At 42.6% G+C, this 25,010-nt stretch overlaps 1 long non-coding RNA gene across 1 annotated transcript in view; it reads left to right on the top strand.

The window, feature by feature from the left end:
- Positions 1-25,010, top strand: part of LOC148685919 (uncharacterized) — a 58,854-nt gene that overhangs the window by 14,300 nt on the left and 19,544 nt on the right. The window contains exon 2 of the long non-coding RNA XR_015949776.1: positions 21,811-22,023. This is a non-coding gene — a long non-coding RNA (uncharacterized LOC148685919). The remainder of the gene's footprint in view (positions 1-21,810; positions 22,024-25,010) is intronic.

The following is a 25,010-nucleotide window of genomic DNA, read 5'->3' as shown; positions in this document are numbered from 1 at the left end:
TTGGACTACAATTCCCATCATCCCTGACCACTGGTCCTCTTAGCTAGGGATCATGGGAGTTGTAGGCCAAAACATCTGGAGGGCTGCAGTTTGGGGATGCCTGCCTTACGCTGAAATACCAGAAAATGCAGGCTGTTGGATTCTACTCCCTTCCCCCTCAAAAAAACCAAAACCAAACAAACCAGTACACATATTTTAAAACATTGTTTCAGGTAACCAAAAGCTCTCAATGTGAATTCACCCTAGGATGGAAATTATTATGGGAATTACTCTATAAACATGGAATAATATCAAAATTGCTACTTTTAAGACAAGAACTGCAAACAATTCACAACGCCTCATGCTGTGTTTAATAGCCCACCTGCAGCAACTCCATAGCTCATGCTTTGTTGTTGTTGTTTAGTCGTTAGTCGTGTCCGACTCTTCGGGACCCCATGGTAGCTGATGCTACCAAAACATTTGAAGCTCTACCAAACAGTAAACATGTGAATACGTTGGGAGTTAACATTAAAATGAATGGATTCCACACTTGATTCAAGAGCTATATATAATCTTGTGTTCTAACTCCATATGTGCTAAAGTGTGTTTTCAGGTGCCCCAATGGATCATTTCAGATGGTCATTTCTGACAAATTAACAACCCTAGCTCTTAAGATTATGTAGTTCGTTTGTTTCACAAAGGACCAGATTGGACATACTTGTTCAGTCCAGAAATACTCCCAGACTATGAGTCTGTTCCTTCAGAGGGAGTGCACCCCCTTCCAAAAGGAGGTTGCCAACTAATTCCTGAATATGGGAACTGTTCACCCACAACACCTCAATCTTATCAGGATTCCGCCTCAGTCTATGAGGTCACACTGCCCTGTATCACTCCCCATAAAGGTAACCAGTCAGGGCGATAAAAGCTGCTTGGCGCTAAAACTGGGCTTGAAGCCAAACTGAAATGAGTCTAGATAATCTGCTTACTACTGGCATATCTGCAGCTGGATCACCTTGCCCAGGAACGGAATAATAGAGAATGTTTGTATTATAAAGCACTGAATCCCAGTCCTTCAATTATTGATTTGGGAGAGGGCTATCCTCTTATCCTATGACTGCTAAGCCTATTCAGGAATCTTGGGTGAGGGGCTTTATTGAATGCTTTTTGAAAGTCTAAGTCAGGGGCCCCCAAACTAAGCCCCAGGGGCCGGATGTGGCCCAATTGCCTTCTAAATCCGGCCTGTGGGCGGTCCGGGAATCAGCATGTTTTTACATGAGTAGAATGTGTCCTTTTATTTAAAATGCATCTTTGGGTTATTTGTGGGGCATAGGAATTTGTCCATATTTTTTCCCAAAATATAGTTCAGCCCCTCACAAGGTCTGAGGGACAGTGGACCGGCCCCCTGCTGAAAAAGTTTGCTGACCCCTGGTCTAAGTGAACAATGTCAACTGGATCACCTTCATCTGTATTTTTGTTAACACTCCCATTTTGTTTTTTTTTAAAAAGGTTAGTGAGACAGGACTTAGCTTTCTAGAAATCATAGAGGTTCTGCTTCAGCAAGGCCTGTTTTTCTACAGTATAAGCTTGGTAAATTGATCTTTAATGATGATTTCCATCCATTTTCCCAGATCAAACATTATTAAGCTAACTGTTTTGGTTGGCATGGGCTGTGACACAAACTTCCACTATCCTAGAAAGTTATGTCAGACGTCCCTGTAAAAGACATTGCTACAACCATTTGTCAGCTATAGCAACAGAAATCACCAAGAGGTGTGTGGAGTGTGTGTTCTCCTCCTGCCCCATGCCTTTTGATCAGGGCTTCTAACAAAGCTGTTATTTAAACATAAGCAGCTAACTTTCCACCTGGATCATTTTCAAACTAATTCTGGAAAAGTACCTCACGTCATCTGAAATGGTGTCCACTAAAGGAGTGCACATACCTGCTCGTTAATGTTACTTATCATTGTAAAAAGAAATTGGCTCATGTTACTGACCTTGTGCACATTGTTTTGCTTAAATGTCCTTGAGTCTAGCCTTGGAGCTTAACTAAAAAGCCCAAGAAATTAACCTGTTTCAAAGAACAAAGCTGAAAGTCCACTGACAAATATTGTAACTCTTTTATTCCCCCTCACTAAACTCTTCTGCTTCTTAGAATCTCTGATCTTACAGGGCCAGCAAGGTTATCAGACTTATATGCCTATTGTCTTGTTTTGACTTGCCAAATCAATGTTTTGCTCAGTGAGCAGAACGCAAAGGAGTAAAAGGGAAGGAAGAGAGAATGATGGGGAAGGGGGGGAGGGGGAAATGAGAGTCATGAAACTGTCAAGGCCTCCACGGTGGTGACGGTGTGGCTGCAAACATTACCTGTGGTCAATATTAATCAGTGCCTTGAAACACGGGCTCTTGGTGGGTGACAAACATTGAATCACAGCATAGGAGTTTAAGGCTCTTCAGAAGGAATATAAGAGGAAGACAATGAAAGGAATGAATGACAAAGTGTCAGGTCAAGAAGGTAAAGTGGAAAGGGATGCAGCTGCATGATTTGTATTTGTGGATAACTGTGTCTTGATTTCAGACTAAAATACATTCACATCGGGTTTATCCACAGTTACCTTTTGCTTTCTAAGAACAGGTCTGACCTTTAAAGCTCTGTGTCCGAGCTGAATTGGAACAAACGGCAACTTGGCTTTTTGCGGGGAAGGCGCCGGGACAGAAAACAGCGCACCTGGACACAGTTTTAAAGCGCATACCTGTGCCTAGAAACACAGTACAAAAAGAAGACTGATGAGCTTATATATAGATAAGCTTATGGGATTACTCAGGAGCAATTACATGTGGAATATAATTGTAAAACTTGTCTGTGAGCAGAACAACGAAAGAACACCAAAAGTCAATTCAAGGGACAGACAGTGGCACCCATGGATAAATCCTTTTGAACTGAGAGGTTCGGCTCAGTTTATACAAGCTTGAAGTCTGGAAGCTTATCAGAATTAACTTTCTGGAACTTCTGTACTTGGAAAACGAGTCTCTGTTTGTTTGTGGCTCTCCACAAAGACAATTCTAAAGCTATGGCTAGTGTATGGGAGAAATAAACATACCAGGAATTTACATAAACAAAGAAAAGGAATAAACTGGAGACTGTGAGGCAAAGGGCACAGATCAAGCGACCTCCCAAGTCAAAAATGCACAAAAATGTTTTAATTATTATTCTTATTTCCATAGCTTAAGCAGCCTCCTCTCCATCTAAGTACCGTAGTGCTAAACAGGAAGGGGAAATACATAACCAGGGGGGGGGGAAGCATCAGCCAGTGTAAAGATTTCATACAGCAGCCAGGACAACTCTTGGAGACTGTATGTGATGATTGTGCTAGAGTCCAATTTGCTGCAGTTCTCCTGTGGCATAATAACATTTTACCTCGCCAACAACCTTGTGAGGTAGATAGGCAAAGAGGGTGCAGGATGCTAGCTGTTCAAGCCCAACCAAAGAACTTCATGGCCGACCCTTTGAGCATCTCAGTGCATCTCCTTACACCAAATGGCTCACATGCAGCTCTACAAATATGTTTTCTCCATGATTTCAGCTACAAAAGCCTGAAATATCATCTATGATGGCAAGACATTTGTTTAGGCTGCATATACCTGGGTTCTCAATTTGATAGGAATGTTCAGCTCCTGAGCTTTTGTGTATCACTGGATTTCCGTGTCAGGAAAAGCTTCACCTGTTCTATTTCTGTCTTCCATGTAAAAGGTATAAAGCCACTGCAAGGAGGGTGGAGGCAACCTTCGATGGCAAAATCAGATACTGTTGGACCTCAACTCTCATAATCCTTGACCATTTGCTCTGTTGGCTGTGGCCGATAGGAGCAGGAGTCCCCCCCCAAAAAAAAATATTGGGGGAACACAAGTCCTTTAAAAATGTTCTAGTACACAATATTACCTCTTGAAGCTATTCTTTGAATGAAAAGGAGGAATTCAAGGTATAAAATAGACTCAGATAAATGTGTTTCACATAAATCCATAGTGTTTAGAATGTCAAAGACAAATGAAGGTTAGAAGAATGAATAAATCAACTATATTTCCTTTCAGCTTTTAGAACAGTTTCACTTCTTTTTGCCCTGTTTTCCGCCCTTCTTCTGTTTTCATTTTTGTTTAAAAAACAGCACCTTGACTTACTGGCTTTCTCCTCTCAATTTCCCTCCTGTATAAAAGCTTTGTAGTCTTTGAAGCACTCAGTTATGGTTTTTTGGGTCACAGTCAGTTCAGTATCTGGTAGAAAAGTAAGTGTGACCTTCATATTCTTTAAAGATAGAATATTTCTAGCATAACCAATATTGTTGCTTTCACATAAGATTCTGGGTTGACTGGAAACATGTACATCTAATGGCAAGTTGAACATTATTATTTGAAGAAAAGAATATGACACAAGTTATAACTACCTGTATTGCTATGAATATGTACAGCCCAACAGATAGAAGTCTTCTCTAGCCTGATGTTAAAGGCCCTTATGTTGCAGCAGTGACAAACAGGCAAGCACCTTTTCTCCAGTAATAAGGTGGCATGCTTTCATAATTTATTTGAGATATATTGCTCATAGATCACATTTGGCAAATCTTGCTGGCATGTCACCGTTTAAACCATTAACCTTCAGGTTTCTGCAGCAACAATTTGTGTCTTTTATTTGTAGCAAGCTTTTAATTTGAATTACAAATTCCTTTGTGCTTGACTTATTAGTAGTTTATTGTAGAGTGAGAGCTTGCAGGAGTGAATTACTTTCCAATTTGAACTCTTCAGTATCGCCACATTATTGAAATTATGTATATCATCTCCTATAGGCATATCAAGTACACTTTTAAACATTTCAGGAGACAAATTCACAGTCTCAGAGATTATTAAATTGTTGAGTTGTTTATTTGAAGTGTAGGTGTATGCCAATGCTGCATGAAGGTGTTTGTATTGTAATATTTTCATTTACTGTTTTTGTGTGTGTGAGATTTCATCAATTTGACTTTGTTCAGACCATGAGTACTAGAAGTCTGTTGATCAAGGACGCACAGTTGCTTTGAATTTTTGTTTCCAAATTTAAATATTTAAAAACCACATTTAATTCAGTTTAGATTCCCTTTGGATCACCTGTTGCTTGAAATTAAATCAAATTGTTTCAAAATACGAATGTACTTGTTCAGGTAGGAGAAAGAATTCATGTGAGAAATCCAGCCATTACTCTCTTTTTCCTCCCTTAGGACAGTGGCATAGCATGGGTTGCTAGCACCTGAGGGGAGGCAAGTATCACACCCCCAATCTTCTTGTGGGCATCATGCGGGGCGCCCCCTGGAGACAACAGGTGGACTCTGTGGCTGCTCCTCATGTAGGTTACCTGCCACCTGCTGGTTGCCTGATTTGCTGTCTTAGCTCTGTGAGCTCCTGGCAGGAGCAACAGCTTCTGCTCCTTGGCGGGCTTGGCAGTGTCCCTGAACACCGGAACCCCAGGTGCATCAGGCATAGGAGGAGGCTGGTGGGTAGCAGGCAAAGGCTGAGAAGCGAAGGGCACCTCAGAGCTGCTGCCTCCCGACTACAAGGTGAGGGGCAGGAACCTTGCAAAAAGTCTTGGCACCCACACTGTTGCTCTGTGAGCCCCTTCGGGAGAGCATAAACAGCTTAGGCAACCCATTGGTCCTCCTCTCGCTTGCCGGAGAGAGCATGGCTGGGCATGGGGCTTTATTTGAACAGTGGCGCAACAGGTAGAAGGTTGAGGGAAGGCAAGGCAAGGAAGGCAGGATGGTGGTAAACTTTACCTTTCCTTCAGCACTTTCCCTTGACACTGCATGATCAGAACTAGCTTTCCTGTGTGGCCAAGTTTTGAGTCAGGGTCTGTCGCTGGTCCCTCCAATTTTCTGGGTAGTTGCAGTTTGCAGTAGATCAGAGTTTTGTTTTTGTTTTTAAAAAGCGGCAATAAGAATTTTTTGTCCTGGGCAACCGCCCCGTGGCCACCCATGCTACGCCACTGTCTTAGCATTCCTATCTGTGATTTTCTCTAGTTCTGCGGTACAGCTGCTTTAAGCACCCTATTCTGTACTTTCTATAGCATTGCCTCTGACAATTAGTTGGTGCTTGCTCAGACCCCAATAGGATGGCTACTTACACATCAACCAAAAGAGGGAATTCATCACCAAAAAAGTGAATGAAAAGGATATACATAGTTTGCATGTTATAACAGATATGTCTAGATGCAAATTTTGAGGGAAATACTATAATGTAAACAGAAATTCAAGGCATCTCGCCACAGTAGGAAGACTGTGATCGGGTAACCTGTATGTTTGCTCAGTCTGTTGACCAGATGCTAACTGTTGATGGACAACTTTGATGGACAACCTCAAAGTCCTTGCTGTCCCTTCTTATGGTTCATCTTTAAACTAGACTTGGATTGGATAATCCTTTAAATGGAGGGCATATTCAAACAGTTGAATTATCCTCTGACAGTCTTCTAAAATGAGAACTGCTTTAAGTAGAGTAGGATGCATGCTGACCCTAGGCCTCAAAGCCGTTCTCAGGTCAGGCACAGAATACAGTTTGGAGAACTTGGATTTGCTATACTTTGTATAAGAAGAAAATCCTTAAGTGAATGGCTGAGCTAAAGGTAAACTGGCTATTAGAACTGCTGTAAAGTGACAGAACAGGAAGCTGATGGATTTCCAATAGAGACGTGATGGTCAGATAGCGCGGCTACTGCTTGATTCTTCCTCTGCTTCCTGCTTTCCCTTTGCAAGCTGTTGTTCCCCATTGCTTTGCTTCTAGTCAAGACCAGAAATAAGCCATATCCAAAGAGGAAGGATTTCAGGCAGAAGGCACCTCCTCCTGCCTGCACTTCTATAATGGAAAACATATCCTCTCCCTAGTTACAGCAATCTGAAGAAGTGTGCATGCACGCGAAAGCGCATACCAATAACAAGCTTAGTTGGTCTCTAAGGTGCTACTGGAAGGATAAAAATTTTTTTCATACCCTCTCCCTGACACTGAGTTTACATCTCTAATGTTCATTCATCCCCGAAAATTGGAAGGACATATATTTCATTTCCTCCCCCCCCCTTGCCATTTAAGGGGGTTTCCTGCAGCTGTACATCATTTTCCTTTTTGTATGGCACTGGCCCACCCACCACCCACTTCTTTGAAAAATAGGGTGTGATGTCAAAGCTTAACAATTTCTTTATCTGTACAAAATGAACCTGAGGCACTTCAGCAAGTACTTTAGTTTGTAATCAGAAGGTCTGTTCTGCAACATGTTAACAAGTCTGATGGATGTTCTAAATTGAGTTTTTGAACCAAACAAAAGGAAGCCTGGGAGTGGGAAAGATATAGACTTGCCTTTTAAATATATTTTATTTTCTGTTTTCTGAAATCTTCTTCGTTGAAGCACACTAAGTCAAAGGCCAGCAGATCTGTGTACATTCTGAAAGGTGTTGAAAACGCCCGTGATGTCACTACACGAGGGAGATGCATTTTTCAGAGATAACATGCTGTGGGTTATACCACACTGTTATGGTCCCACAGACGTGTGTTCTTTTCTTTGTGACAGTGAGTATATTTTTCTATCTCTTGTTCACTCTGATTACCATGCAAGCAAGTAAAGGTAGGTGGGAGGCTGTGTACAGTTAGATAATAACAAAATGTATTTTCTGTTTTGCCTAATCCTCTATTGGTCATTAAGACTGTGCCTCATGTTTTAAAAACAAATTTCTAATGCTTCTAAATACATGTCAGCAACAGATAGAAACTGCCAAAATCTCAAAATGTTCAAAATTAAAAGCTTGATCAGCAGCAGCACCTGAATTTCACCATTTTCCCTCTCTCTCCTTTTTGTTTACAGATAGCTTACTTAACAGTAAGTACTATAAAATAATTATAAAACCATCTGCCTAAACAATAAAATAACATAAAGCATAAACAAGAAAATAACAATAATTTATATTGACCCACCTTTGTAACAGTATTGTATTCTTAATAGACTTACAAAGTAATATATAGATCGAATTATACTACAGTTAAATTACCGGTAACTGTAATTTTTTTTAAAAAAAATGTTGGATTTGGCTGGAGATGTAAGAAAGCTAAGATGGGATTGTTGTTTAATTAAGGATTACTGGGAAGAAAATCCACATAGTGTTAAAGATATCACTAGCTGCAAATCACAAGTGATATTTTATTGAGTTTTTAATTTTTCATCTTTCATTGTCCTGCATCACACCCACATAGAATACGATGCAAGAAAAATGCAAACTTGAAAATTTCAATATCCCCTATTCCCCCCCCCCCAAGTTTGTATTAGACTGGATTTCACCCCAAAGATGGTGAAGAGAAAAAAAGTATCACTATAGCTTTTAAATAGTTTTAAAAACTATTTGTCAAGTTAATGCCAAACTTAAGCTGTATAAAATCCTACAGCACAAGTTTAGTAATGCTTATTTTGTTTATGTGGCTGGGGGCACCTTTGATATATACATGTCTATTGAGAATCTCTCTGTGTGGCCCAACTCTTCAGGTGCCCTCAGCTTGTATTCACCTATGTAAACTTCCTGCATAAGATCTGCAATTAAAGTTAGAGCTAAGTCAGAATGGGTAAGAAAAATCTTATCCACATTATTTCTCAAAAACATCTCATAGCAGCGGCCAGAATTTGGAGCAGGTTGTAACATGCATGTTCCCTCTCGGAAGCTTTGTGATATAGCACTGTGCAGATAGAACCAGTAGAAAAGGAAGATTTATTTTCAGCCATCATTGTCACAGGGGAGGCCTTCTGTGGTGCTCTCCATAGCTGCCAAGTTATCCCTTTTTTAAAGGGAAATTCCATTATGCTGAATAGGCTTCCTCGCGAGAAAAGGGAAAACTTGGCAGCTATGCTCTCCCTTGTGTTTTGTCAGATTAGTCCTGACATTTTCATCACTCTGTCTCAAGCTGCCACATTTTATTATAAAGTGGAATGCCCACGGTTCACCAATGTGTTTTTCTAAGGCAATAATGTATATCTTTGGGACCTCTGTAAAATTAAGGAACAACAAATCCAACTTAAGCGGTCCCAAGTATGTGCTTTTGCTTAAGAGTATAAACAGTGTCTGGCAGGTCAGACAAAGGTCCATCTTGTCCCTCTTTCTCAGCAATAAATCCAGTGGTCCACATGTAGCTGTAGCTCCAGTCAGCCTCTTCTGGCATAGCCAGAAGGAAGGGTTGAGAGCAGCTGTAGTCCAGCAATGGGCACTCAATGCTTTCCCAGGGGGAAAGGTCCGTATAGTTAAAGCTATGGTTTTCCCAGTAGTGATGTATGAAAGTGAGAGCTGGACCATAAAGAAGGCTGATCACTGAAGAATTGATGCTTTTGAATTATGGTGCTGGATGGACTTCTGCCCGGGCGCCGTAGAAGATGGTTGACAATAACATCTCTCCGGTCCCCACGGGGTAATTAACGAGGCTGTAATGGGAGTACGCAGCCTCCCGAAATCTTCCCGGGGGGTACGGGAAGACGCAATCTCATCCACAGATGCCCACCACCAGCTTCGACTTCAGAAAGAAGGAGGGCTGGGGGCACTGGATGGAAAGCCCTCATAGGAGTCTGGATCTCCTGGATGCTGATTCTATGAGTGAACCGGGCTCCATGACTTAAGAGAGAAATTGGATCTGAGTTGTGGACATGCTTCAGACAAGGAAGGAGATTTATTTTGCAAAGCACAGCCACTAAGAAAACAAAAGATAACTGAGGAATGTTTTTCACCAGGGCAAGAAATGGTATGTGACGGAGCAGAAGGGGTGAGGCTAGAACTCTATAACTGTGTTTTATTATTTACTTAACAAACCTCCCTCCGGAAGAGCCGTATGCAGCATTTATAAAGCAAGCGAGATCGGAATGTTGGAAATTTATTGAGATAATATGGTTTTTTAAAAAATATATAGACTGTGTGAATTGAAAATATAAATAATTAAAGTTTGTAATTTGGGACTTGCCTGGAATGTGGCTAAAGACTCCCTAAATTTATGGACATCAGAGAGAAGCAAGCTCATTAGCAGTTGGAAACTTGTCAAGAAATTTCTGAGATATGACGCAGTTACAAAAACAGCTTCCGCCATCTTGGAGACAGAGCCGGCTACAACAACAGTCAAAGGGGGAGGGAGCCATAAATAATGTCATTAGATGTGTGTATACGGTTGTGACCTGGCAAAACCTCCCCTGAAAAGGCTGCTTCTAGTAGTGGCTTGGAGAAAATCATCACAGAGGCTTTAAGATCTGATTTATTGGGATTATTTGAAGATCGTGGCTGCCAGCTGTGGAAAGGATTTCTGGATTTCTGGACGGACTTGGCAAGATACCAGTGTGTGAGGAGACAGTGCTAAATTTATAAAAGGGAATTATGGCAAAAATTCACACAGAATCATATATGGTTTGATTAAACTTCCTTGCCGGAAGAACTCAGTGACTTGAAGAAAGAAGAAAGATAATAATAGATTATGGAATAAGATCTGGACTATATTGAAAAGAACTGCAGTGACTATAAGAGGACAAAGCCTTCTGAGTCTGAAGCATGGGAAGCCAATAAATTTGTATAATTTGGCAGAGAATTTGAATTAATTGTTTAATTGATATTTGCATAATTTGTATGATTTGAAAATGGATTAGATATTTAAATTGGAAAATTTAATAAAAATGTTTATTTAAAAAAAATGAATTATGGTGCTGGAGGAGACTCTTGAGAGTCCCATGGACTGCAAGAAGATCAAACCTATCCATTCTGAAGGAAATCAGCCCTGAGTGCTCACTGGAAGGACGGATCCTGAAGCTTAGGCTCCAATACTTTGGCAACCTTACGAATAGAAAAGACTCCCTGGGAAAGACCCTGATGTTGGGAAAGACTCAGGGCACAACAAGAAGAGTTTGAGATGGTTGGACAGTGTTCTCGAAGCTACGAACATGAGTTTGACCAAACTGCGGGAGGCAGTGGAAGACAGGAGTGCCTGGTGTGCTCTGTTCCATGGGGTCATGAAGAGTCGGACACGACTAAACGACTAAACAACAACAATGGTTGTGGCCCTTCACTTTCTGCCTCTGTTCTCGATGGCCTGACTGTGCATGCTTGTCGGCTGTTGGAGGGGAATTCTCCTTGACCTGCAGGATCCTGGGGCAGTCTTCCCATCAATGGCAGCTCAAATCAGTGGTCCCCCCTGGAGGGCTCCAATAAAGTTCTGGCCATTTTTAATCCAGATCATTGTCTGCCTGTGTATTCTCTCACCTCACTATACCGGTAGTATCAGGCCAAGGGGGTGCGGGAGGCATTGTGACTGGGACCACAATACAGTGGTACCTCTACTTACAAATTTAATGCCTTCCGAACGCACATTTGTAAGTAGAAAAAAATTGTAAGTCGAATCCCATAGGAATGCATTGGGAGAAAAAAAATGTAAGTCGAAGCAACCCTATCTAAAAATTCGTAAGTAGAAAAAATCCTATCTAAACTGCATCCAATATGGCGGACGGAGCTCCATTCGTAAGTAGAAACATTCGTAAGTAGAGTTATTCGTACGTAGAGGTACCACTGTATCTGGAAGTCGTAAGTTAGCCACTTTTGTGCTAAGTGAGCCCCTGGAGCTCATCCAGTGCTCTGTCACTGCAGTGCACCTTCTGTCTAGCTCTGTTTTAAAATGTAAGCAAAAATTGAAAGGCTGTGGCATTACTAATCCAATCCAATTCATATTGTGCGCTTCTATTCTAATTAACCACAAATAACCACAGAACTATTAATATATGAGAGGAGAATAAATTAAACATGAACCAAGAAAATCATTTCTAGGGAATTTCACAAACAGCTGGGTTAATTTTTTTGTTTTGTTGCTATTCTGTTTAGCATTTCATTATGGTGTGAGGTCAAATATGGAGGAAACATAGTTTCCAATCACATTCAAGACCATTTTGAAAAAAATCTAAGGCTTTACATTTGTATACATTTCCACCCTTGAAAAGATCACAAAAAACCATAATATGCATACAAACAATATTATACAGAGCTGAAATCTGAAATGTAGAAGTAATCCAATAAATAACAACACCCTGGATAAATGTAATATTTCTTGAAAGAAGACTTAGTTCTGAGGCTGTTAGTGTTTTCAATTGATTAAACACGGCCTTGACATATTTGGCAACGTGTAAAACTAATGGGGTTGTTTTCTGTAGTATCTAGGTGAGTAAGGTCAGACTTAAAGCCCGAAACAAGACAATTCCAAGTCTAGAGTAAATATAAATTGCATGTTGCAGAGGGCAAGCAGAATCATGTAGCAATTTCTCTATATTTTCGAATGTGTGACACAGTTCATTCAACCTAGCTTGCTTACATATTCAGCGACAAAGGAGAAGTTAGAAAGACTGAAGAGGCCTGGAAATTCAAAGCAACTTTTGCAGCCTGAAGTAATTTTAAATCTCTTCATTCAAAGGTGAATACCTCTTGATGGAGAATTTACACATCATTCAAGGACTGTAACAACAAGGGATAATCTGCATTTATCCAACAGCCGCCTGAAATCAACCACTGCACATCATTATTTGTGAGCTTTTGCATCACATTAAACACATCCCTAATGTAGGCAGTTTGTGATCCCCCCGAAATTAAATAAAAATAGAAATCATACCACATGATTATTCTGCATCTATATATTTATGTTAACCTTGCAACCACCGCCTGAGACCCTCCTTTGTGTGCCTCCTTCACGAGACGTCCAGAGGGTAGCAACACAAGCACAGGCCTTTTCTGTGGTGGCTCCCCATTTATGGAATACTCTTCCCAGGGAGGCTCATCTGGCACCTTCATTACATATCTTTAGGCACCAGTCTGTTTCTCTTTAACCAGGCTTTTGACTGATTAACACTCTATGTCAGGCATGTCAAACCTGCGGCCCTCCAGATGTTTTGGCCTACAACTCCCATGATCCCTAGCTAGCAGGACCAGTGGTTAGGGAAGATGGGAATTGTAGTCCAAAACATCTGGAGGGCTGCAGGTTTGACATGCCTGGTCTATGTCATTTAAAAAGTGTATTGGGGGGGATTATTTGGGTTGCTTATGTATTTTGTGTTATCATTTTGCATTTTAATGTTGTGAACTACCCTGTGATCTTCAGATAAAGTGGGGTATAAAACTGTAATACATAAATCATCATCATCATCATCATCATCAGGGATTGCAGGATTAAACCATGTGCAGTGCATTCCCTCCCACTGAATTGCTAATGATAATAATAATAATAATAATAATAATAATAATAATAATAATTTATTAGTTATACCCCGCTCTTCTGGCTGGATTTCCCCAGCCACTCTGGTTGGCTTCCAACAGAATATTACAATACAAGAGTCTATTAAACATTAAGAGCTTCCCTAAACAGGGCTACCTTCAGATGTCTTCCATAAGTCTGGTAGTTGTTTTTCTCTTTGACATCTGGTGGGAGGGCGTTCCACCGGGCGGGTGCCACTACCAAGAAGGCCCTCTGCCTGGTTCCCTGTAACTTGGCTTCTCGCAGTGAGGGAACTGCCAGAAGCCCCCCCCCCCGGCGCTGGACCTCAGTGTCCGGGCAGAATGATGGAGGTGGAGACACTCCTTCAGGTATACTGGACCGAGGCCGTTTAGGGCTTTAAAAGTCATCACCAACACTTTGAATTGTGCTCGGAAATGTACTGGGAGCCAATGTAGGCCTTTCAAGACCGGTTTTATGTGGTCTCTTCCATGGTCTGGAAGCTTTAAAACTTTAGGAACCCCTCCTACCTTATGCCCTTTCCCACTCTTTCAGACTGCTGGGAGAGGTAGTATGCCATGTTCCATCCTTAATAAATATCAGAGCTGTAAGGGCTTGGAGCTACATCTTCTCCATGGTATTATCTGGTCTGTGGAATGCTCCAATGGCTGAAACATTTTGGCCCCAGCACTACTCACTTTCTAGTGCTTTGTTAAGATACAGCCTAAAAAAGAGGGGAAACTTACAGCTTTGGGGGGGGGGAGGCTTCCTGCTGATGCCTCCACATGGTTCTGCCATCTCATTGAATTTTGTCCTAACATTTAGAAATATTTCCAAAGCATTTGTCACAAGTATTATCTTTTTTGTAGTCTAAATTTGTTACTTTGCTTTTTCATCAGGAGTTCTCTTGTCCTTGATAGTGTGAGAGCTCGAGTAGCCTTGGCTCCAGCTTTCATTATTTTATAACTTTTGTTATTCAGCTGGGTTTCTCAGACAACAATCCAGTACCCATTTACATGAGACTAAGTCGTATTTAACTCAATGGAGCTTACCTCTGTGTAGATGTGCATTAGAAAGTGCTGTTAACATTGGATGCAATCCAAATCTATTAAAATCAAATGCAAATCTTCCCCTTAATTTCAGTGTCACTGTATTATATTCCTGGATTATGTGAAATTCACAGGTCACTTAATTAGTATAGTCCACAGCTATCACAGAAAAAACTATTTTATAACACAAAACTATGGTCTTACAGATCTTTTGATTCACTTTAATGATGTTCCTCTTCATTCCAATGAGGAGAATTTGTGATGGGATGGCCGAATAACAAGACAGACACCGGGACTGGGTTGAATTAGAACCATTTTATTGTCAGGAGCATGTGTCAGGAATAAATCACATGGAGTACGTGGCATTAATGCTTTATTAGAAGAAACATGGTCAGCTCAGGAGCACCAGGCCTGACGAGCACAGCAACTCCTATTGGTAGGTCTTGTCCCTATGAGGAAGTTGTGGAGGTTGCACAGGGGCGTACCCAGGATCAAAATTAGGGGGGAAGGCGCAAGGGGCAGGGGCAAGGGGCGGGAGGGGAGGGGCCACAGTGGGAATGTGGGCGGGGCTACATTGCCTGCGCCGCCCAGCTCTTCCGAGGAGGCGGCCCCGGGCTCCCGCTCCCGGCGCGAAGCTCCAGAGGCGCGCGGGGAATGTGAGCCTGTGGCTGCCTCCTCCGCGCCTCCCCGGTTTTCCGAGGAGGCGGCCCCAGGCTCCTGCTTCCAGCGCGAAGCTCCAGAGGCGCACGGGGAACACGAGCCTGTGGCTGCCTCCTCCGCTTACGCTCCCCGCTCCTGCTTAGCGCTCCTCCGCTTATGCTCCCTGCGCGCCTCTGGAGCTTCGCACCGGAAGCGGGAATCTGGGGCTGCCATGCCTGCGCCCCTCAGCTTTTGCTTCTAGGGGGGGCAATTGCCCCCTCCTTCCCCCCTGCCTACGGCCATGAGGTTGCAGTTCCCTGTCCTCCCAAAGTTTCCTAAATCTCCTCCTCCTTAGGCTCCTTCCCAAGCAATCTGAGACTACACCAATATGTCTGTCTCTGCTTCACCCTCTTCATACCTCTTCAGGTCCTGAGAGATCAGGGGGGAGGGGAGCTTGTCACAGCAGAGGGGGAGACACCCTGGTTTCTTCATCAGCCTGACTCATCTCTGCTTCTTGGCCTCCCCCTGTCCTGCATTCTGATTGTGGACTTCTCTCTGCTGCAGACTCCCCCTGCTCCCTCTCCCCTTCAGCTTCCAATACCTCCTCCTTCCAATCTTCTCCCTCGGACCACTCACTGTCATCCCATCACCATTCCCCGAGCACTGAGCCTTCTTCCCTTGGGGGTTTCCAGCTGGAGCTTCCCACCATGGCTCTGTGTCTAGCCAGTCCATGGCATTTATTTAAGATTAAACTCATTAAACCCCTGTAGAGGGGAAAGCCTATTGGTGTGGGAGCAAACCTCAGCCTGCATGAAACTTCAGCCACTAGGGCAACTAAATTGCCACTACAAGCACTGGAAGAACAGCCATCCAGCCTGCCTGCTACTCCCAAGGCACACAATGGAGAGCTCTTGGCAATCAGTGTAGACCAGAAGTAGCCACCTTGGTGCCTTCCAGATACTGGTGGAATATAACCTCCATCATTGAACCCTGACCTTTTACCATATTGTCTTGGATGGTGGGAGTGGTTGTCCAAAAATGTCTGGAGGGCAACACACTGACCACCACTGTAGATAATACTTGTGCTTTACTGTTGCTACTCTCCCTGGGATCTTAGGGTGAGGGGCAAATAATAAATTGAAGATGTTGATGGTGATAATGATGATTCTAATTATAATTGACAGACTTTGTATAAACTAGCTTTCTGTGTTCTTCTTTGCACCCCAACAAGGCACCATCACAATGCTGTATATGAGATGTTGGTTATTCAAGCTAATGTTTAGTGAAGCTTTTAATGTTTAATAGATTGTTGTATTTTAATGTTCTGTTGGAAGCCGCCCAGAGTGGCTGGAGAAACCCAGCCAGATGGGCAGGGTATAAATAATAAATTATTATTATTATTATTATTATTATTATTATTATTATTATTATAAATTATTATATGCCAATGCCGAAAAATTTTTCACATAACAACAGCATGTTTTAAACATAACCAAGGATAGCAACAGCTGACTTTCACTTGGAGCACCTAAACTGTTTTCAGCATCTCACTAGTACACACAAGGCCAGTTTCTATTAGTTACTAGGGTAACATGTATCGAAGTATTCAAATACCTTTCAAGGTTGAGAGGCTGCCTATTATCTCACTGTCATTGTCCTACCAATCAAAAACTTATCCCTGTACAAAAGGGAATAATTGCTTGGATAGCATTTGAAATATTTTTTTCATCCCCTTTTTAATTTTATGTTTCTTTTTTATTAGCTCAATCATTACTTCTACATAAAGATTCCCTTTGGTTCCAACAGGATCCATCACCCATCACTCAGATTCTGCATATCATGTCTAATGTAAGTTCTGTAATGTGAATGGAAACAAAAATGTCAGATTTAGACCTCAGAGTCCATTTGCACAAATGCTAGATTCACAACAGACCATCTGTTCTTCAGCTCCTCATGAGCACAGTTGGCTAATGTGCCCATGATGAGAAAAAGCTACCAGTTTTCCAGCCATGTTGCTTGTTTCAGTGGCATGTTGCCAGTTTCTGTCATGACTACACATTCATCGTAAGCAGGGAATTGCCATGAGCTGAATCAAAAAGTGTCAACCACAAACTGAGCAACTGTAGGAAGGAGCCCTTACTATATTTTAACAAATGCCTTGCCTTACCTTGAGGAATGTCTATGCCCACATCATAAGAAAATAAAAAGAGCCCTACTGGATCTGGCCAGGACCCATCTAGTCCAGCATCCTGTTCTCACAATGGCCAATCAGATGTCTGTAAGAAGCCCACAAGCAAGATATGTGATTTTCCAAGCAACTAGTCTGCAGAGGCATACTGCGTCCAACAATTAAGAGAGAACACAGCCATTGTGGCTAGTAGCCATTGAAAGCCTTCTCCTCCTTGAATTTTCTAATCCTCTTATAAAAGTTCTTCACTGGGTATCTCTGTCATCAGAAATAAGTCGAGTGGTGACCAATGGTGATCAGCTATGGCAGCTCAGTTATGGAATGTCTTCTCCAAAGAATTATGCCTGCCTGGTGCCTACTCCATTGTCCATTTGGTGCAAGTCGAAAATCTACTCTCCCAGACTTTAACTGCTTTTTTCCTTCATACTTTAAAGACGGGTAGATTTGCTGTGTATTTTAACATATTGATTTAAAGCATTTTAGTGCCTTTTGTATTTGCATTTGTTTTTGTCTTACTGAATTTTGCTTTAATTTGAATTGTAAAACATTCTGGGATAGTATTATGAAGAAATGTGTACATGAAATACTACTAAGGAATAGATGCCCCAGCCTGCCAAATCTAGCAATACAATTCCTGGCTTGTGGGGCTGGGTAGACTTTTGCAGATCCATAGCAGAGAAGTGCCCACTCACTTTGTTTATTGAAGCAAGAAGTGGCCTGCTATTTCCTGTGGAAACTTGCTGGGAATAACGTCCCTTACACAAATTCTGCCCATAGCTTCTAAGGAATGTTTTTGGGGAATTGAGTATCTCTTTAATGTGGTATTCATTTCCCAGCAACAAAAACAAAGATGGAGCCCGAATCAGCTACTCCTAGGAGAAATAGATGGTACAGCATGAACACCACTCTTAATATGAATATAAACTGGCATTTACTATGATGCTAGGTCTCGTTTTTCTAACAGTTAATTAAAATGAAATGAAAAATAATTTTATAGACTAGTATCTTATGAGTCCGCTGCCATGCGGGAATCAGGATATCTTCAGGGGAAGAAAAGTCTAAGGAGTAAACCCTACACAAATATGGAGTGGAGTCCCTAAAACGGTTGGATGGTGTCTTGTACGCCTCCTTCCAGCAACTCCTGCAGCCAAGCTTGTCTCAAATGTATTGCTCTGCTTTCCTTTGGACCAGATTGGCAAGGCCAAGAGGGATGGGTCTTGTAATATGGGCAGCCCAGGACCTCCATATACACTGCCCAGGCTTGCGTCCCAGGAAGGTCACTTCAGTGCTGCTAACACAGTGTTTTGACTTCACCCCTGGAGGCACACTCTATTGCCCACAACTGCATTTGGAAATTAACATAGGCACATATGAATATGTACAACAGTTGGTGAATAACTGTGTCTAGTCCCCCCCCCCCGGATGAAGGCAGTGTTTAAGTGGCCACTTACACTGAGGTGACACCAATGCAGTTAGTGACAAAACTGTTCCCTCTGGAGCTATGCATCATGTAGCAGAGAATGGTATTTAAATAGATATAAGATACTACTGAAAATCAGTGTAAATGTGAATAGTGAGATGGCAGGAGGGAGAGGGCTTTTTGTTACCTTACTACTTTAACAAAAAGACACAATCAATAAGCAATTATTCCATAGTTCATAGATATCACTTATTGGCCACTCCTGATCATGAGAGGGAAAAGTACCCTTCAGTCTACACAAATTGCAATGACAATGACTGCTTTTGGGACATAGAGTGAAATTAACTTCTAGGTTATCCCCGTCAAGGGCCATTAAGTCCTGAACTATGAGGGACACTGTGAACAAGTCATATTTTAGCCTCCCCTGAGCACAAAGGAGGCAGGTTCTGTTCTGTCCCTCCAAACCCTGACCTTCACTGAAATTTATGTGGAAATGAAAAGGGGGAAAGAAGGCTGCAACCCTGCCAAACTCTGATGATGTGACTCATTTTAATTATTGGTATTTGGAAATTAAATGGCCTAAGGCTTGTTTGGCAGTTTGTTTCAGGCAAAAGAATGATTTAAGCTGGCTCCAGCATTCTAGTACCTTTTTACAGCAGGTGTTGTATGAGGCACTCATTTTTCTTTTTACAGAATGTCCTTGTAAGCATAATAACAATTAGGAAGGTAGGCCTTCGAATCAAGATCACCTCCTCTCTCTGACATTCCTCCTTGGGGCTACTTCATTACTTATAATTTTATCAACAAACTTCCCACCAGCCCCTCTTTAAAAGTGGTTTCGAATAATAACACCATATGGCTCCTTTAAGAGCAGAGTGTCTAAGGGATTGCACCAATAATGCTGAACAATGAGCTAACTGAATTTCTTTTCCCATCAGCGCATTCTTCTCACCACTCAGTATGCTCAGAATGTTCATTAGCCATGACAAAAAAGAGTGTTCACGTGATTTCTCATAGAAGAGTTGGTATTAAATGAGGTTACATTAAATTATCTCATTGTATATACATGTTGTTCTCCAGGCTAAAGGTCTGATCTAGATATGGTTAATTTCAGATTTTAATACTACCCCTTTTCAAAGGCCCTGCTCCTCTCATTACTTTCTATCTTCATCAAACCATAGTTTACTGTTACATCCAAATTGTGGTTTAAGCAGTCCCTCCAAACCAGGACTGGAAAACGGTTTGATTTCTGGTTTGCAGTCTTCATTTTGAGGGAATCACCTTGCTGGTTCAGACGTAAGAATATATCATGGTTTTAGTAAGGCAGAGGACTGTATTCAACCAAACCGTTTGTCTTAGCGGAAGCCAATACAACGATTCCCACAAGTGCAATAGAAATCCCCTCTCCTTCCCCTTGCCATCTCCAAATTTGCTCCAGAAGGTTGGCAGAAACCTGGGAATAGATATAGGGGGGAGTGGGGTGCAGATGGGGAGAAGTTTCCATTGTGCAAGGTACCTTAGCCTTAATGCTATATTGAACACAACCTCGAATTAAGCCCTGGCCATTAGGGGATGACAGAAGTTGGAATGAATATGCATGGTGCTTATTCATGATCCTCCAAATCAAGGTTTGGACTGGAGGATCATCTGAATGCAGGCAATGATTTCTGTGTATGCACAAAAAAGCTTCAAACATACATAGTGAAGCTTTCATCCTAGTGTTGAAGGTTCCTACTTAGATGAGAGATGTTGGGTTGTGCTGCACAAGTTTGGTAGGAACCAATGCAATGCAATGCATGTGATATTAGGTGATGATAATAATTGTCACAGTCCGGTCGGCGGGCGGTTGAAGCCCTGGCTGAGGACGTCAGGACCAGAGGCAAGATGGTGGTGTAGAAGCAGGAGCAGGTGCAGGGCTGAGGGTCCAGCAGCAGGCAGTCGCAGGGTCAAGGAGCAAGGCAGAGGCGAAGGTCTGGGAGTCAAGGATCAAGGCGTCGGCAAGGCAGAGGTCCAAGGGTCGAGGATCAAGGCGTCAGCAAGGCAGAGGTCCAAGGGTCGAGGATCAAGGCGTCGGCAAGGCAAGGGTCCAAGGAGCAAGAGGCCAGAGGCAACCAGGCAGAGATAGCGTTGCTGTGGCAAAGAGCTGAAGAGAAATGCTGAGCTTTTATCCCTCCCAGCTCCTGCCACCAGGTGCAGTGAGGTATCAAGTGGCCTCGCTTGAGTGACCACTCCTTGCCTCTCCAGCACAAGCTGAGGTCTTCACCTGAGTGACCACTCCTTGCCTCTCCAGCACAAGCTGAGGTCTTCACCTGAGTGGCCACTCCTTGCTTCCCCAGCACAAGCTGAGGCAGGCCCCAGTCCTGCAAAGCACTACAGGCCCCAGAGCCTGACTCCTGCCCATACTCCTGACAATAATAGCCTGTTTGCCAGAATCAATTAGAGTTGCTGGTAGGAGAGTAGCTCTGAGATTTCTGCTTTGTATATATTTTTTTAAAAAAACTTGTGACATTCATCAGTGGAAAGGCAGGTCAGCAGGACCTAAACTGAAATAATTAGGGTCTTGAGCATCCATTTATTCTTGCAGGGGACATTCAGCAGCATTGCTCCCTTCTTCTTCTCCAACAGCAGCCTAATGCCCACTTTATTCCTCCTCTTTCCTTTGATGGGGGGGAACAAAGGTCATTTGCACAAGAGGGCACTTCATCAGGTTGATTAAATAAGCTTTATATCAAATGGGTGGTTTACATTCACCACATTGTTTAAAAATGCTTCACTCATATATCAGACCCTACTATTCAGGGTCTTGAACCCCTGACTGCAAGCTTTACAAATAATCTGGGGATTTTGCTGAGCTCCCCCCCCCCAATATGGATTCACTAAAGCATAATCTGTATCGCATTTCATTTCTTGCACTAAGAGCTCTTATGTTGATTGGCTGAGCTTGTGTGATGACATGGAATGTTCATAAACATTCCAGTTGTTTAGAACCATGCTGTCAGAATGTTTCCAGTCCAATGTGTATGAGGGAGGGAAAACTTATCCATTTGACTGGGACTTAAGCTCTACGCATGTCATAGATGAAAAGGGTGTTTATGGGGAAGCCTGAGGACAAGGAAGCTATAGGGAGCAAGACCACTAGGAAGCCCATAGACACTTAAGAAAGGTACAGAATAGGCAATTGATTGAGAAATGGGAACTTGAGGGAAGGGTAGAATGAGGGACTATTATTTTTTAAACACAGAAAATGTTAATTTATACTTTTATTTCTATTTTTTTATCAGGAACTCTTCCAGAGAGGAATAGAGAGCAGTAGCGATGGGTGGAAAAGAGATGGATGAAGGGTATACCAGCCATCACTGAACAGAAACATCTTTGTGACATATTGCAAAACCCATCGGGCATGCGTAGAAGCGACTTCCACCAGTGTCACTCTGCCCTATTTCCGGTACCCACACATGGGCAGAGCAGCACCCAAAATGGAGGCTTCCTGGCAGGTAGGAAATCCGGGGGATTTCTGGAATTTTTCTCCATTCGGGAGAACAGCGGGAAACGGATTAAAATCTGGGGGTTTCCCACGAAAAACGGGGAACTTGGCAGCTAAGGGTCTGTTCTTAAGCTGAAACTGTTCTTATCCTGAGGCGCGCTTTCACTAAGGGGGCCTCCGGTGCACAATTTCCATTCGCATCCTGGGGCAAAGTTTGCAACCAGGAGCAGCTACTTCCGGGTTAGCGGAGTTCGTAACCCAAAGCATTGGTAACCCAAAGCGTTTGTAACCAGAGGTACCACAGTACAGATATAATCAGAAATTATGTCCCATTGAATTCAAGAGAAGTAAGTATACATGCAGCCTTGGATTAAACAAGGACTGTACATGTGTTACTATGCTAGGAGGGAGGAGGGATAAGAATCAGTCTCAGAGTTTTTGAGCAGGAAGAAAATTGACCCGGCCTTGAAATGCTGAATTATAAAGACTAAACATATATCTGAAGAGTTAGGTAATGTGGCCAAGTATTGTTGTGATCATTCTGAATTGCCACACTTTGGGTGAAAACAGATTTAACAAAGAAGGATAAATTCTGCAAAGTGGGAATTGTAAAAGGTAAGCTGCTATTGTTTGTCACAATTGAAAAGCAGTATAATAAGCCTTACATACCATGAGGAATTATTTGCATTCTTTAAGAGTTTTGACTCTCCTACAGAATACTAGAGTTCCCAAGAATTTTCTAGTGGCCTTTATGTTTTTAAAAATGCTACTTATACCTGTCAGAAATGTTTGAGCATGGCAGAAGGCTAAATGTTCACTGCATTCATCAAATGGATCATGAATGCTATCAGCTCCAATGGTACTGATTGTTAGGTGAAGGAGAGATGTTGACTTATATGAATCCAAGTACCAAGCACACATTGTTAGGGTATCCACTCATCTGTTCATCCTATAGCAGGTCAATTGGTCTCATACTGTTGAGGGTGGAGCAGGGTTCTCAGGCCACAGAGAAGAGCCTAGGCACAAAGGTTCTGTCATGATTCTATTGATGAGGATAAGGTACAGGAAATGAAATTGGTTTAATTAACTGAGCTGAGTTTAATTTAAATTGAAAAATTAAAAGCGCTGTCCAATGGTGAAAGCTCCACATACAAGGGGCAATGTGACAGAATGGAAATTAGTCCTCCTTGCAATCATTTAGATACCAGTGTTCCTAGTCATTGCAGTTATAAAGCAATGAAGTGCTAGCTGGGACCTTTTAACTGCGAATACTGGATTCCTCATACTGGTGACACAGTCTGAATGAACCCCCCCCCCCCCACTGAGAGCCAGTGTGGTGTAGTGGTTAAGAGTAGTAGACTCGTAATCTGGGGAACCGGGTTCGCGTCTCTGTTCCTCCACATGCAGCTGTCGGGTGACGTTGGGCTAGTCACACTTCTCTGAAGTCTCTCAGCCCCACTCACCTCACAGAGTGTTTGTTGTGGGGGAGGAAGGGAAAGGAGATTGTTAGCCGCTTTGAGACTCCTTCGGGTAGTGATAAAGCGGGATATCAAATCCAAACTCCTCCCCCCCCCATGTCCATCCATGCTCAGGTCAAGGGGAGTAATAATACTGCTTTGTTTTGCCTTGGTTCAACCACATCTGGAATACTGTGTCCAGTTTTTGGCACCACAATTTAAGAAGGATATTGATAAACTAGAACGGGTGCAGAGGAGGCTGATCAAGATGATTGAGGGTCTGGAAGTCTTATGAGGAATAGTTGAGGGAGTTGGGTATGTTTAGGCTGGGAAAAGGAGACTGAGAGGAGATATGATAGCCATCTTCAAATATCTAAAAAGCTGCCACGTGAAATATGAAGCAAGCTTGTTTTTTCCTGCTCCAGAGGGTAGGGCATGTACTAATGGATTCAAGTTAAAAGAAATGAGATTCTGACTAAACATCAGGAAGACCTTTCTGACAGTAAGAGCTGTTCAGCAGTGAAACAGACTCCCTTAGAAGGTGGTGGACTCTCTTTCCCTGGAGGATTTTAAGCAGAAGTTGGATGGCGATCTGCCCTGAATGCTTTACTTGAGATTCCTGCATTGCAGGAGTTTGGACTTGATGACCCTTGGAGTCCCTTCCAATTCTACAATTCTACAATTCTAAATTTCTATGATTCTATCACACTGCTCCAAATAAAGACAGCTACACACTCCACAGTGGAGAAGTGGGTGGGTTGGTGGAATCAGAAATGTTTAACCTTTTCTTAGCTGACTGCTTATACATTCAAAATGGCCCCTCCCTCCAAGCTACCTGCTTCTCACACGTTTGGAACAATAGTGTGAAGCGTGGCTGATGGGGAGGGTTATTCATAATGGAGAAGCATGAAAAGATTAAGCACCCCTCCCCATTCACTCCCTCTTCTCTGCTCCAAATCTTCCTCCTGAACCTGTTTTTTCCTAGGGTAAGCTGCAGTTGGGTTTTTGTTACAAGCATATTTCCATTCAAAGTGCAGGTGGCAGTGTGGATCATGCTGCTGGTAGTACTGTATATACCCAGGGTGCTTGCACAAAGTGCAGTCCTTGATAGCTGAATCCAAGGGGCACCTCTACAGTCTCATATCCCCCACCTGTGACGCAAGAGAAGGGTGGAGAAGTGGTTGCAGTGGATTCTGGATTCCAGTAAGATCTCACAAGATCCCTTCAAAACCATCTGACAGCCTCCAGAGGCACTGCACAATCTTGCCACAGCCTTCAGTGGGGATGGCAAGGTGGGGATGTGTGGGGGGGGGTGGCGGCAAGTGTGCAAGGTGGCACCTACTAGTTTTACCTCAGGGGAGACACTGCTAGCTTTGACTCATTGTGCAGTGATTTGCAATAGGGTGGCATCTCAGCTATGGAATTCCCTTCTACCAGACCAGTTTTGGAGCTCTTCCCGATCCACTTTGGACATTTTGACAGTATGGTCAGTTGACACAAACTCAGAGGGGAAAAAATGGGAGTGCATTCTAAGTGTGCT

The sequence above is a fragment of the Zootoca vivipara genome, chromosome 4, assembly GCF_965207765.1.
Source record: "Zootoca vivipara chromosome 4, rZooViv2.hap1.1, whole genome shotgun sequence".
Lineage (NCBI taxonomy): Eukaryota > Metazoa > Chordata > Lepidosauria > Squamata > Lacertidae > Zootoca > Zootoca vivipara.
The sequence above is the reverse complement of the archived record's forward strand: the minus strand, read 5'-3'. Positions and strand labels throughout refer to the sequence as shown.